This window comes from Ovis canadensis, chromosome X, assembly GCF_042477335.2.
Source record: "Ovis canadensis isolate MfBH-ARS-UI-01 breed Bighorn chromosome X, ARS-UI_OviCan_v2, whole genome shotgun sequence".
NCBI lineage: Eukaryota > Metazoa > Chordata > Mammalia > Artiodactyla > Bovidae > Ovis > Ovis canadensis.
In genome coordinates, this window is record NC_091727.1 from 110,760,704 (window position 1) to 110,773,784 (window position 13,081).

Genomic DNA, 13,081 nt, shown 5'->3' on the forward strand with positions numbered 1-13,081 from the left:
CATGGCTTTCCTTTTATGAAGGCATATGGGTCAGTTTGTTAGAAATAAAAATAACTACTTTCATATATTATATTCATGACAATGTTGAATTATAACAAAGCTTCAGAGCTAAAGTTTCACCTTCCCAGTTTACATTCAAGTTCCTAAAAGATAATCTACAATTTGAAGAAGCAGAGCCTGAAGAGTGCAAAACTATCTTGCTATACAGACTTAGGATGGTTAATTTTATGTGTAAACTTGGCTAGGCCGTAGTACTCACTTATTGGTCAAACACCAGTCTAGATGTTGCTGTGGAAGCATATTTTGTGCATGTGGTTAACATCTAAATCAGTAGACTTTGAGTAAAGCAGATTATCTTCCATAATATAAATGTCTCATCCAACCAGTTGAAGACCTAAGAGAAAAGACTGTCGTAATGTGAGGAATAAGGAATTTTGCTCCCAGACTTGCTGCAACACCCTGGGTCTCCAGCCGGCCAGTCTACCCTGCAGACTTTGCCAGTTCCCACAATTATGTGAGCCAATTCTTAAACTCCTTCTCCCTCACTTGTGTAGTTGCTTTCTCTCTCTCTCTCTCTCTCTCTCACTACATGTTGGGTTGGCCAAATAGTTCAGTCAGGTTTTTCATAATATCTTATAGAAAAATTCTAATGAACATTTTGGCCAATGCACTACATATATATATTATATATATAAAACATATATTTATATCATAGATCAATCAATCCATCCTATTGGTCTTCTACTTTGAAGAACCATGACTAATGTTAGACCCAGTGAATGTTTATGTTGGAAAGTATTTTAAATATCATCTAAATTGAGTCCTATTTTTTTATGGTTGAGAAAATTGAGGACCAAAGATTTTAAGTGGCATGTCCTAAAATCAAAGAACAGTAAGCTAAGGCCTTCCTGTGGTGTGTGAAGTGGTGTGGTGTGTGGTGTGAAGTCGCTTAGTCGTGTCCGACTCTGCGATCCCATGGACTTTAGCCTACCAAGCTCCTCTGTCCATGGGATTTTCCAGGCAATAGTACTGTAGTGGATTGCCATTTCCTTCTCCAGGGATCTTCCCAACCCAGGGATCGAGGCTGGGTCTCCTGCATTGTAGACAGACGCTTTACCATCTGAGCCACCAGGGAAGTCCTTCCTAGGATGATAATTTATTTCAAAAAATTTTTTGAAGTACATGAGAATAAGGTCACAGAAGGTGTCCCCACACCTGTGTGCTTAGGAAAGGTGAGAGGGAAAGTAGAATTATCAAATTATCATTTAAACATATACAACGTTTGGAAAAACATGCCGTTTCCCCAAACTACTTTATAATATGATTATATGGTTCCTGGAGGCTAGTTATAATTGAATTATAGGGTGTCTTGTTCACATTCTAGCTGGTGAAAAAAAAATTGCTCAGCTCTGCTTCGCGGTTCTCTAAACACTGGCTAGAATACTCATGAGGCAGCTTATAATTCAATTATAACTCCCCTCTGGGAACCATATAATTATATATAAAAGACCTAAGCCATCATATGTTCTCCATTTATTTTGTGCTATGAAAGGATTTGTCTAAAGTCTGATATTAAATTTGAATAGGTCTGAGTCAATTTGCACCTCAAGATTTACCCAGATACTAAGATAATAAACTGTATTCACCTAGCTGAAAGAGACTACAAGTTGATCTGTTTACTCAAACAAAAAACACATAATATTCTTATCTGTCTTTGGAGATTATATATACAAACACACATCCCATACAGATACACACTCACGTTTTTAATTGAACTCGTAATGAAATAGTAAACTGCTAGCATAATTACTATGACGCAGACCTGAATAAAAGATTTTAGCACACTGCATCATTAGTTAATGGCTCAAAAGAGTATATAATTTGCAGAAATAAGGCTGGGATGGGGGTGTGCTGATATTGATCTTAATTCAAGGAAACTCTCTGCCTCTCTGATTCATTCATTTATTCATTTAGCAGACAGTCACTGAGCACTGCTCTATGCCAAATATTGTATTTCCCTTCACTGCTTAGAGCTCACTTGAGAATGCATTTAAGCTTCTGAATGTGCACGTGTACACATTCCTCTTCTAGAACACAATCCATTATATTTTTTTAAACAATGAGTTCCAACATTTGTCACTTATTTAATTCCACAAGGATTTCACATATACCCCATATTTAACATTGTGTTTGGCTATAGTATGTGGGAAACATAAACCATACTCTCTAGAATTTTATAATTTAGCTGAAGATCTAAGGATAGCTTACAAGTGGAGAAAACCTAGAGGTTGGCAACGAGAAGCTGTAGGGTAGTTAAATGTGTAGAAGAGGAGATGAGGCACGCCAAAACTAATTCTGTACACCCCACAAGTTCGTCTATAAGATATTCTGAGACTGCATCATAATTCCTTTGACAATTCAGCCTTTCAGTGTCTGTCTGACCTGTGTTCTCAAGCAGTAAAGGTTTAGATCCCAGGCTATGGAATCCAAATGTTGGGCTTTCAGCTCTGAGACTTACTAACTATAGGATCTGGGGAAAGGTACTCAACCTCTCTATGCCATCATATTGCTCATATGTGAAATGCAGATGATAGAATTTATCTCAAAGGGTTATAGAAATTAAGACTTAATCCAGGAATATGTTATGAGGGGCTTCCCAGTTGGCACTAGTGGTTAAGAACTCTCCTGCCAATGCAGGAGATGTAAGCAATATCGGTTCAATTCTTGGGTCAGGAAGATCCCTTGGAGTAGCAAATAGCAACCCACTCCAGTATTCTTGCCTGGGGAATCCCATGAACAGAGGAGCCTGGCAGGCTACAGTCCATGGGGTTGCAACAAGTCAGACATGACTGAGCAACTGAGCGCACACGCGCACGCACAGACACACACACACACACACACACACGTTATGAACTGAAAGTTCACACCCTCACAAAACTCATGTTGCAATCTTGATCCCAATGGGACCATGTTAGGAGGTGAGGCCTTTGAAAGGAGATTAGGTCATTGGGTGGAATCCTCATAGATGGGATTAGTACCCTTATAAAAGAAACCCCAGAGACCTCTCTTGCCCTTTTCACCATGTGATGGCACAGCAAGAAGTGGGCCCTCACCAGGACCTGAGTCAGCTGGCACCTTGATATTGGACTTCCCAGCCTCCAGACATGTGAGAAATACATTCCTGCTGCTTATAAGCCATCTGTCTATGGTACTTTGTTATAGCAGTCTGAATGAACTAAGAATAGTTCTTGGCACCTGGTAAGTGCCCAATAGCTGTCAGCTCCTATAATACTTTTGTTGTTGTCATTGTCATTTTCATAACCTTCATCATCATCATCTTAGTACTATTGACAGGAGGTAAAAGGGGAATTCCCTTCAGATTAAGATATGGCTACCACTGGGGACTGTTTCACAAAGTCAGAATTTTTTAAAGGTGATGAAAATAATAGCATATAGTAAAGAACAGGACATGACTAGCTTAAGCTAATATAACTTAGGAAAGACATGGAGGCCAAAAAATTCAGGGGTGGAGGGTTTTTAAGGTCTCTCCAGGGCATGATAAAAAAAATGAGTGAATATGAATATGATGACAGTTGTCAAACCAATCCTGGAATCAATAAGTAGATAACCCCTATTTTGTATCTGTCTTTTCTGTCAAAGAGATTTATTTGTAAACTAAAAAGAATAACAGAATCATTAATAAGAATAAACTGAAGCCCAGGATTCATGAGAAAAAAGTATTATTAATAAAAGCACTTAATGTTTCTTGGCTCTCACAAAAGACTTCTGAGATTATTGACTTGGTTCTGAGGCTAGGATGCATCCAGTACCAGTAGTCAACGCAGATAAACTCTGAATATGTCTTAACAGACTAACTTCACTTTCCTTTTGAGCAGGCTGACTAATTGACAGAACAGGGAAATAGACAGATGTAAGTGTTTCATATTCTGCAAAGCATTTTACAAAGTCTTTCATGATGTACTATTGGCTGAGTTTAAACCACACATGAGACAAACGATGTCGCCAATTAAGTTAATGCTTAAATGAATGAACAACCATATCAAGGTTTAATTTGGTTAATTTGTGTCTAGCAATCCCCTCACCTGCATTTCACTTAACATTTTTTTAATCCATGCCATAGGTGAGGAAGTAGTTTTTCGATGACACAGAGTTATTCAGAACAGCTAACATGTCGAATAACACAATTGTGATCCCCCCAAATTCATGACAGGATGGAACTATGAGCCAAATATAACATGTTATAATTTCATAGACAGATATATAAAATCTTACATTTGCATTAAAAATTGTCTATACTACATAAGTACATCGTGGGAGAAATTGGCTTTAAAACAGTGCTGTGTATAGAGACTAGATTCTAGTTGACTACAAGCACAATGAGTTGGCAGGATGATGTGGCTGATGTGAGCATAGGCTATGTGAATGGAAACGTAGACTCTTAGGACAAGAAATATGATACTCTTGATCTAATTTGGGCTGCCCAAACTAGTCCTTAGAGTATTGTACTCAACTATGGGTTTCCTGTCTTTAAAAACCCATGGACCAAATAGGGCATGTTCAGAAGAGAGTGATGAGGATGGCTGAACAGCATGAAATATGTCATCCCTGCATGTATTTAACGGCCACTTGTCAAGAAAGCTAGGGACTCAGATAACAGGAGCAGATGACTTACATACCTATAAGGATTTTTTCCAAGCTTAAGTCAATGCCTTAAAGAGGGCAAACTGGTGGGAAACTGAGAACTAAAGAACACAAGATTGGTACTAAATGAAGGGTATTCCATTGATAAATTTCTAATCGGGTTAGCATTTCTCTGAAACTCAGAGGCTCTGGGACAACCTTCCCCAGTTCCAACTATTACTGGCTTCTAGCCCAGAGCCCCTCCATCCAATTTGCCAGATTCTGAACCTAGCTATTTATGCTAATGAAGAGGAAGAGAAAATCACTGATGATTTTTAAAATATCCTTCATTATTATTCCCTTTAAGTTATAATCCCCAAAGAGTTGACTACATAGGGAACATCTTGCAGTGTTGGAAAGATGACTGAACTGAGAGAACACCAAGGTTACATAAGACTTGCTTTAGTCCATTTTCTGTGGGTCTAAATTTTGTCATCTGAGAAAGGAGGCAGTCAGATTAGCCTCTAAGGTCATTTTTAGACTGAAAATATACTATAATTCTATTACTGTTGTGTTAATTTTTAAAGGATACCTTATGATTTTTTTCTAAGGAAGCAACAAAGTATGAAAATAAGCCATTGTTTGAGTAAGCGAATTAAACTGAATGAAATATTTCCATGTTTCGTATTCAAATCAGAGAATGCTACAAACTTTAAGTTCAGTGATTAAACCCGCCTGCCAATGCAGGGGACATAAGAGACTCATGTTTGATCCCTGGGTCGGGAAGATCCCTTGGAGAAGGAAATGGCAGCCCACTCCAGTATTCTTGCCTGGAGAATCCCATGGACAGAGGAGCCTGGCGGGCTATGGTCCATAGGGTCACAAAGAGTCAGAAGCAACTTAGCAGTTTTATTTATGGTTCTAATCACTTTAAGTGGTCTCTTGTTTCGTGTTTAGTTGGTTGGTTTAAACTCAGGTCCATTACAACATTAGTTCAATTTGGTAGAAATTTGCACTCTCCTTCTTTAAAGAGCTGCTTCTTAGCACAGGAAATACCAGGACAAGCAAAAAAGGAACTTGGAGCCAAAATTCTATGCTTGAGAGAGAAGGTCAGAAGTCCTAAAAGACCACAGAAGAGGAGTGAACCTGGTATTGCTATGAATTTCCTTCCCCAAGTAGGATTTCTTCAAATTATAATAGCTCCTTCTAGTTTGATTCAACTTACATATTTGAACGTAAATGTGTCATTTACTTAAAGGCAGAAATATAAGGAAAATAAGGAAATTTCACATAAGGAAAAACTAAAAGGCCCAAACATAACAGTATTTATAGATGTAGGATTTAAGGCATAAATGCTTCATTTTCAGTGACTTTTGAATGTAATTTTCTCAGAAATGGCAGCTCAGGGAGGGTGGGATGGATGGGGTGATTGGGATTGGCATATATACACCACTATGTAGAAAACAGATAACTAATAAGAACCTACTGTACAGCACAAGGAACTGTACTCAGTGCCCTGTGATGACCTAAATGGGAAGGAAATCCAAAAAAGAGAGGATATATATGTATATATGTGGCTGATTCATTTTACTGTACAGTAGAAACTAACACAACATTGTAAGGCAATTAAAAAAAAAAAAGAACAGAAATCACAACTCAGAGACCAATGTTCACTTCTCACCATAACAGTACATTGGTTTACAGAGATACACACCAAATGTTAACAGCTCATTCTTGCCTCAACACCCCCCAAAGAAAGAGTTCATTTTCCTTAGAATACAAGTCAATAAGTCTGGGAGAAAATCCAATCTCATAAAAACATCCAAAGACATGAACAATTCCCCAAGCATCTTAGAGCATTTATTCCCAAAATAACATTGCTGTTCAAACAGATTTCAGTTTATCATGTTGGAGCCTTCTGGGTAAGGCACACTTTGCCAGAGACTCTAGGGTAAATAATTTGAAATGCTATTTGTTGACAGGGAAGGAGAAATATATATAGTCTATTTAATGAACAATTTTCCTATTGCTTTCTTGTATTTTAAAAATCATTCATCTCTGCTCATCACTTCTTGGGTTCCAGTTGATCTATTGGTATCACTTATCTGTGCTTTCAGTAACTCAAGTTCAGTCATCAAAAGGAATTGCTATTCAAAGACTGGTGAGGCAGGCAAACTTCTATCCTGTCTAATCTAGGTAGCAGGCCACAGCTTTCTTAATGCTGCCAAAGTTTGAAATGGATTCTCTAGGTGGCTGCTTCCTGTTTTTGTTTTGTTTTTCACCTTCAGAAAGAGATGGTTTTTGTTTTCAAACTTATACCAAAGGAACTGACTTCAGGCTCCCATTCAACCTTTATACTTCTCCTTCTCATCCTGCCTTCCCTTTTTTTGAGAGAATAAAAGTTGCCTTTGATCCTTTAATTTTCTATAAATTCCAGCGAAAAGTTGATTCAGAATTGATATGCAGTGCTAAGGAAGACATATGTCCAAAGGAAGAGTAAGAATTAGCGTTTTAGTACCACACACTAAAATATGCACTCTGGATTTACATTACTGAGCAAAGAAAGACACACTAATAAGCCACTGACCTGGAAACAATCACAATTGCTATGTGATACAGTGAGAATTAGAAGTTGACCTGGGGAAAGCAAGCAAGAATGAAAAGAAATATTGATAACAATGTTTAGAATTTTCACCTAGGATGAATGGTGCTATCAGTTACCACAGTGCCTCTCTCTTCACGTGTCAACCCCAATTATTCCTGCTCACTGTTCTGCTCCATGACAGACATGGAAAAGATCCAGAAAAAAACTTAATTGTTAGAATAAGGGACAACAACAACAAAAAAAGATTCTTCAGTCAAGAAAGAGAAAGGTTGAAAAGAAAAGGATATGATGGAATCTAACAAAAGAAGTTACGGACTGAATGAATCCCTTTTCCAGAATGAAACTGATGAATGAAGTTTATGACCAATGAAATAAAATACTACTTTATATATCATTTACACATTATTTGTTTCAAATATGTTAAATCTATAGGAAAGCTATATGAACAAGACATTATTTAACCTCGAGTTCATGTTTCAGCTGGGCAAATACATAAAATCTAAACATGATAAAAAATATTATAAATAATTCAAGAGTTACGTGTTACGAGTATAAGGATATATTAGGGGACTTCTCTGGCTATCCACTGGTTAAAACTGTGTTTCCAATGCAGGAGGTGTGGGTTCAATATACAGTCAGAAAACTAAGATCACACATACAGCATGGCTGAAAAGTAAACTTTAAAAAAAGATGTGGGGACTTCTCTGGTGGTACAGTGGATAAGAATCCATCTGTCAGTGCAGTGTCAGAGCCAGGACAGGCCCTATCCTTGGTCTGGAAAGATCCCATATGATGCAAAGCAACTAAGCCCATGCACCACAACTACTGAGTCCACACTCTAGAGCTGCTACTCCACAATAAGAGAAGCTACCGGGCAATGAGAAGCCCATGTGCCACAATGAAGAGTAGCCCTCACTTGCCCCAACTAGAGAAAGCGCTAACAAGGGTGGAATGGGCTGCGTCAGAAGTTCTCCAGATGATCTCATTTAGTGGAATGCTATAGAAGGGATTCAAATATTATATGGATACATATATGGGGGTATTATATGGATACATATATATGGGGATAGCGTAGAATATATATGAGGATATTATATATATCCTCAGTCCTGAATATCCATTGGCAGGACTGATGCTGAAGCTGAAACTCTAATCCTTTGGCCACCTGATGCAAAGAACTGACTCACTGGAAAAGACCCTGATGCTGAGAAAGATTGAAGGCAGGAGGAGAAGGGGAAGACAGAGGATGAGATGGTTGGACGGTATCACCACCTCGATGGACACGAGTTTGAGCAAGCTCCGGGAGTTGGTGATGGACAGGGAAGCCTGGCATGCTGCAGTCCATGGGGTCACAAAGAGTAGGAAATGACTGAGTGACTGAACTGACTGACTGACTGATTATATGTATATATATGTATATATATGTGTGTGTGTGTGTGCATATATACATATACACATACATATATATTATGGATATATAGAAGGGGAGGTATTGGAATAGATAACTTTTCAGATCCCTTCCAAGTGGGATTCTACTCACCTTTCCACAAGAGAGCTCTTCAAATAGATGGAAGATAGATCTAGCTCCTGCACAGTTTGTGGGATCTTATTTCCCCAACCTAGGGATTGAATCCAGGCCATAGCTGTGACAGCAGTAAGTCCTAACCACTGGACCAGGAGAGAATTCCCTCAATCTCAATATTTTAAATCCCTTTATCCATTTTGCAGAATATGTCTTAAACTACAATCTTATATAAATATATAATCTCAATAAAGCTGGGTTAAAAAAACAGCAACTTCACCTTTACCTTTGTGATTGATCTCTTCCAGATGACATCACATAGTCAGCCCATGTTCCTAACCAAATCTGGCACTGAAAGCTGAGTGTACTAATTCCCCCCCAGAACCAACCAGATTCCCATGTTACTAGTCAGGATTTTATGTACAGTAAAACCTTAATTAACTGAAGCCCAACTAATGAAACATTTTATTTCATGTTCTATACTTAACTTTTATGAGAAAAAGGAAGGTGGTGATTAAGTGAGTGGGCATCTTGAATGTATGAATACTTAAAGAAAAACAAACTAATCTCCTAAGAAATGGTCTGGTCCTATTCATCACAAGCTCTTACTTTTTCTGTACAATAAAGACTGATTTCATAATTATGAACTTGAGACCCTGAAAAAATACTCCAAATATTAAAGTAAAACTCAATTATGTTCACTAAGGTAGCAAAATGGATTACAGTCTTATTAAATGGTTTAACCACAAAGACTGAAATAAAAGATAGCTGTACTACTTAATTTTTTAAAAGCCTCAATTAACATCCCTTTCCCTAAGTATCTAGTTAATCAGGACTTTTCTATATTATAGAACCATATCCTTCACTATCACATGTGAAGGGAAAGGGAATATTTCATTTTCACTTCTACACCTACTACTGATGTGACACCCAGATGTTCAATACATATTTCTTAAATGAATTAATAATATACAAGTACTGCTACTACTACTATTATTAGCGTGCCTCAGCAGCCATATTGTCTTTTTCATCTTCAAAAAATTGCTAGCTCTGTAGTCATATATTGCTGTCATGTCATACAAGTAAGGTACATACAATTATAAATAAGGTACATATGGTATTATGTACATTAATCATATTAGGCTATAAGATATTAAAACCAAAAGGGAACCTGAAGGTCATCTAATTTAACCATAAAACTTTACAGAGGTGGAAACTATGGTTCAGAGAACATAAGTGACTTGTTAAAGGTCATACAGCTTGTTAGTGATAGCAGTAGGACTGAAACATTGGCCTTTCTTTCCCTATTACAAATTGGCCCTGCATTCTTTAAAGTAAAGGATGAAACAGGTCTACATTTTTTGTGTGCTGAAACAAGAAGTTGCTCAGACTTGTCATTCCATTTTGACACTAGAGCACTCGGGCACAAAGAAGGCTGGCTTTTCTCTACTTTATGAGAAGGCTGTCCTGTGTATTTATTTTGTATCCTTGCTACTCTAAATTCAATCTGATGATGTTTTAAGAGACAATAAAAGCCAGAATAATGCATCATAGATTTATCTTTCAGTGGCAGTAATGCAGGAATTGCCATCTCCTATTATATGGCAGTAATTTATAAGAGTACCTGTTGGGCACCAAGACATCAAGAGTTGTTTTGTGTTATCACACTAGTATCTTCTCACTTTCTTTTTAAAGAAATTGTAATTCTTGGTAAATTAGTTGCCCACACAGGGACTGTCATGAAGCAAGGTTTGGGGCTGCAGTATTCAAAGTCCAAGGGGCTGTAATGAATAAAATATATTCAAAGTCTAGGGAAGAAACTGCAAGGCCACACGGCAAGCACTCCATCTCTAGCTGAAGCTTCCATGCCACCTTGATTTTAAATCTCATTTGGTACTGACAATTATGAATGTTACATTATGTTCATAATGTTAGGTAAAGCCTTTTTATGATAAAGGGGGAGGTTTTTGGTCATTTGCCTTATGATCACATTGAGAGATTAGCTCTAGAAAGAAGCTTCAAAAACTATATATAGTCTGGAATGGCATGCTAAAATCTAACCTGGACAATAAAAAAAGGAGTTTCTCATGGCAAACAAGCCTCAATAAGAATTCATGAGATGATAGTCTACAAGAGTATGAAATATTTCAGATTGTACCCTGTGTATCACTTTGAGGCACAAGAGGCAGAAAAACCAGTATGCTGTATGCTGTCAATCCTCTAAACACTCAATAATCTTTGTGTATACAGAGGGAAATTTTAACAGAAAGAAACCTGATAACTAATGAAGAAAATATTAAGAAAAGTAATAATGACCAAAATAAACCCATTTCTTCAGTTTCTGAACTGTAGTATCTATTGTCTTTGCGAAAATGGAACACAGTGATGAAGAAGAGATTAAAAGCATGCTAAAACTTAATGGATGATCAACTCAAAAATATCATATACTTACTTTGCTGTTACGACCAATCATAAAGTGTACCTGAAAAAAGAAAAATGCAATTTTAATTTCCTTGATTTTTTACGTTTATATTATTTAAAATAATAGCATAGCTTTTAAATTTATACATCAGAATGGTCATTTGAGGAAAAATGGGCTTTCACAACTCTAATCTTTTATAGGCCCCCTTTTTTTCACTTTTATAATGGTGATTAAAATTCAAGATAGGAGTTACCCACAATGTTTTTCATCTCTGGATCTGTTGATTTTCAACACTGGTTTCTCTGAGTCATTGTAGCTATAAACAATCATTACTTTCAAAATAAATCACAGTATGGATAGTGGGCAGGAGGGACTAATGCCTGCAAGGTTTCTATTCAGTCTACTTCACTTCAAGCTCTACTTAGTGCATTTTTACTTCATTAATCAATGGTCAAATACTTAATAAGTTCCTTCCAAGTCAAAGAACATCACTCACCAGTCCCCGTCATTGCAGAGCTGAGTTATAGCAGATTATTGCCACAAGAGATTACTGAGATGCTTGACAAACTAGCTTATAATGTTTCATTCTTACTCTGTCAGGTAAAATTTAGCTGAATTAGGATTGACATCAAAGGCATTTCTGAAAAGGTCATGATCTTATCACATTGCTTAGATTAAGCACTGTAAGGATTTGCTTCAGGTTGAGTAGGAAATCTTTAAAATTCTAGACAACTTCCAGAAGACATGTGGACATTTCTCCCTCAGCAACCTCAGTGAATTTGTTGGAAAGCCATAATGTTGACAGGGCTGCTTATGTAATTAACTCATTAGACTGGAAGGTAATATAGTCAGTGCTTCTTCCATGATTCCAGAGCAGCCAGAGAAAAGACAGCCAGTTGGATCACCATTTTTTTTTTCCACCAGCACATCTTCACAACTCTATCTTTACTTTACCTGTTCTGAAGCTAGTCACTCTGGGCCTGACTCCTCAAGGCTGGCTCTTCTAGCCTACTTGCTCAGACATAAAACTGATCTTACTATGTAAGTTACTGCTTAGACAGCTGTCACATCACATCACACCCCAACCCACCTGTGCCATCCTATCACCAAAGCTCTTCCAAACTCAGTCTCTAAATGGTTTGGATCAGTACCAGCCAGCCAACAAACTGTCTCTATCACCCGGGGACTCTATCACTCAAATCTTCATTCTTAACTACTCATCACCAGCATGTGTCAGCCATGCACAACCAGTCTTCCGTCTGATTGCAGCAGTTTCTTATCTGACAACAGCTCCTAGTACAGACACTATAAGGGGCTTCCCTGCTGGCTCAGTGATAAAGAATCTGCCTGCAATGCAGATGTGGGTTTGATCCCCGGGTTAGGAAGATCCCCTGGAGGAAGGCATGGAAACCCACTCCAGTTTTCTTGCCTGGAGAATCCCATGGGCAGAGGGTCCTGGTGGGCTACAGTGCATGGGGTCACAAAGAGTCAGACACAACTTAGTGATTAAACAACAACAGACTCCCTACTCTCATGAGCAACATCCAAGTTGATTGTGGTGATGGCTGCACAACTCTGTGAATATATTAAAATGCACTGACTTGTATAATACTTCAAATGGGCAGATTATAAGGTGTTATCTTAAAAAAATTAAACATAAATTTACCAAATTGGAAAAATTTACCATATGACCTACTCCTAGGTATAGACATAAGAATAATAAAAACATATGCCCACAAAACACACCTGAATGTTTGTAACAGTGTTATTACTAATAGCCCCAAAGCAGGCACAACCCAAATATCTAACTGATGAATGGAAAAGTAAAATGTAAAATACTCATATAATAGAATCTTATTCAGCCATAAAACAGAATGAAATTCTGATACAT

The 13,081-nt window shown here is 37.6% G+C and overlaps 1 protein-coding gene across 1 annotated transcript in view; it reads right to left on the reverse strand.

Annotated features, from left to right (window-relative positions):
* Positions 1-13,081, reverse strand: part of TENM1 (teneurin transmembrane protein 1) — an 899,404-nt gene that overhangs the window by 734,930 nt on the left and 151,393 nt on the right. The window contains exon 3 of the mRNA XM_070290794.1: positions 11,221-11,250. The gene's annotated coding sequence lies outside the window, so the exon portion shown is untranslated. The remainder of the gene's footprint in view (positions 1-11,220; positions 11,251-13,081) is intronic.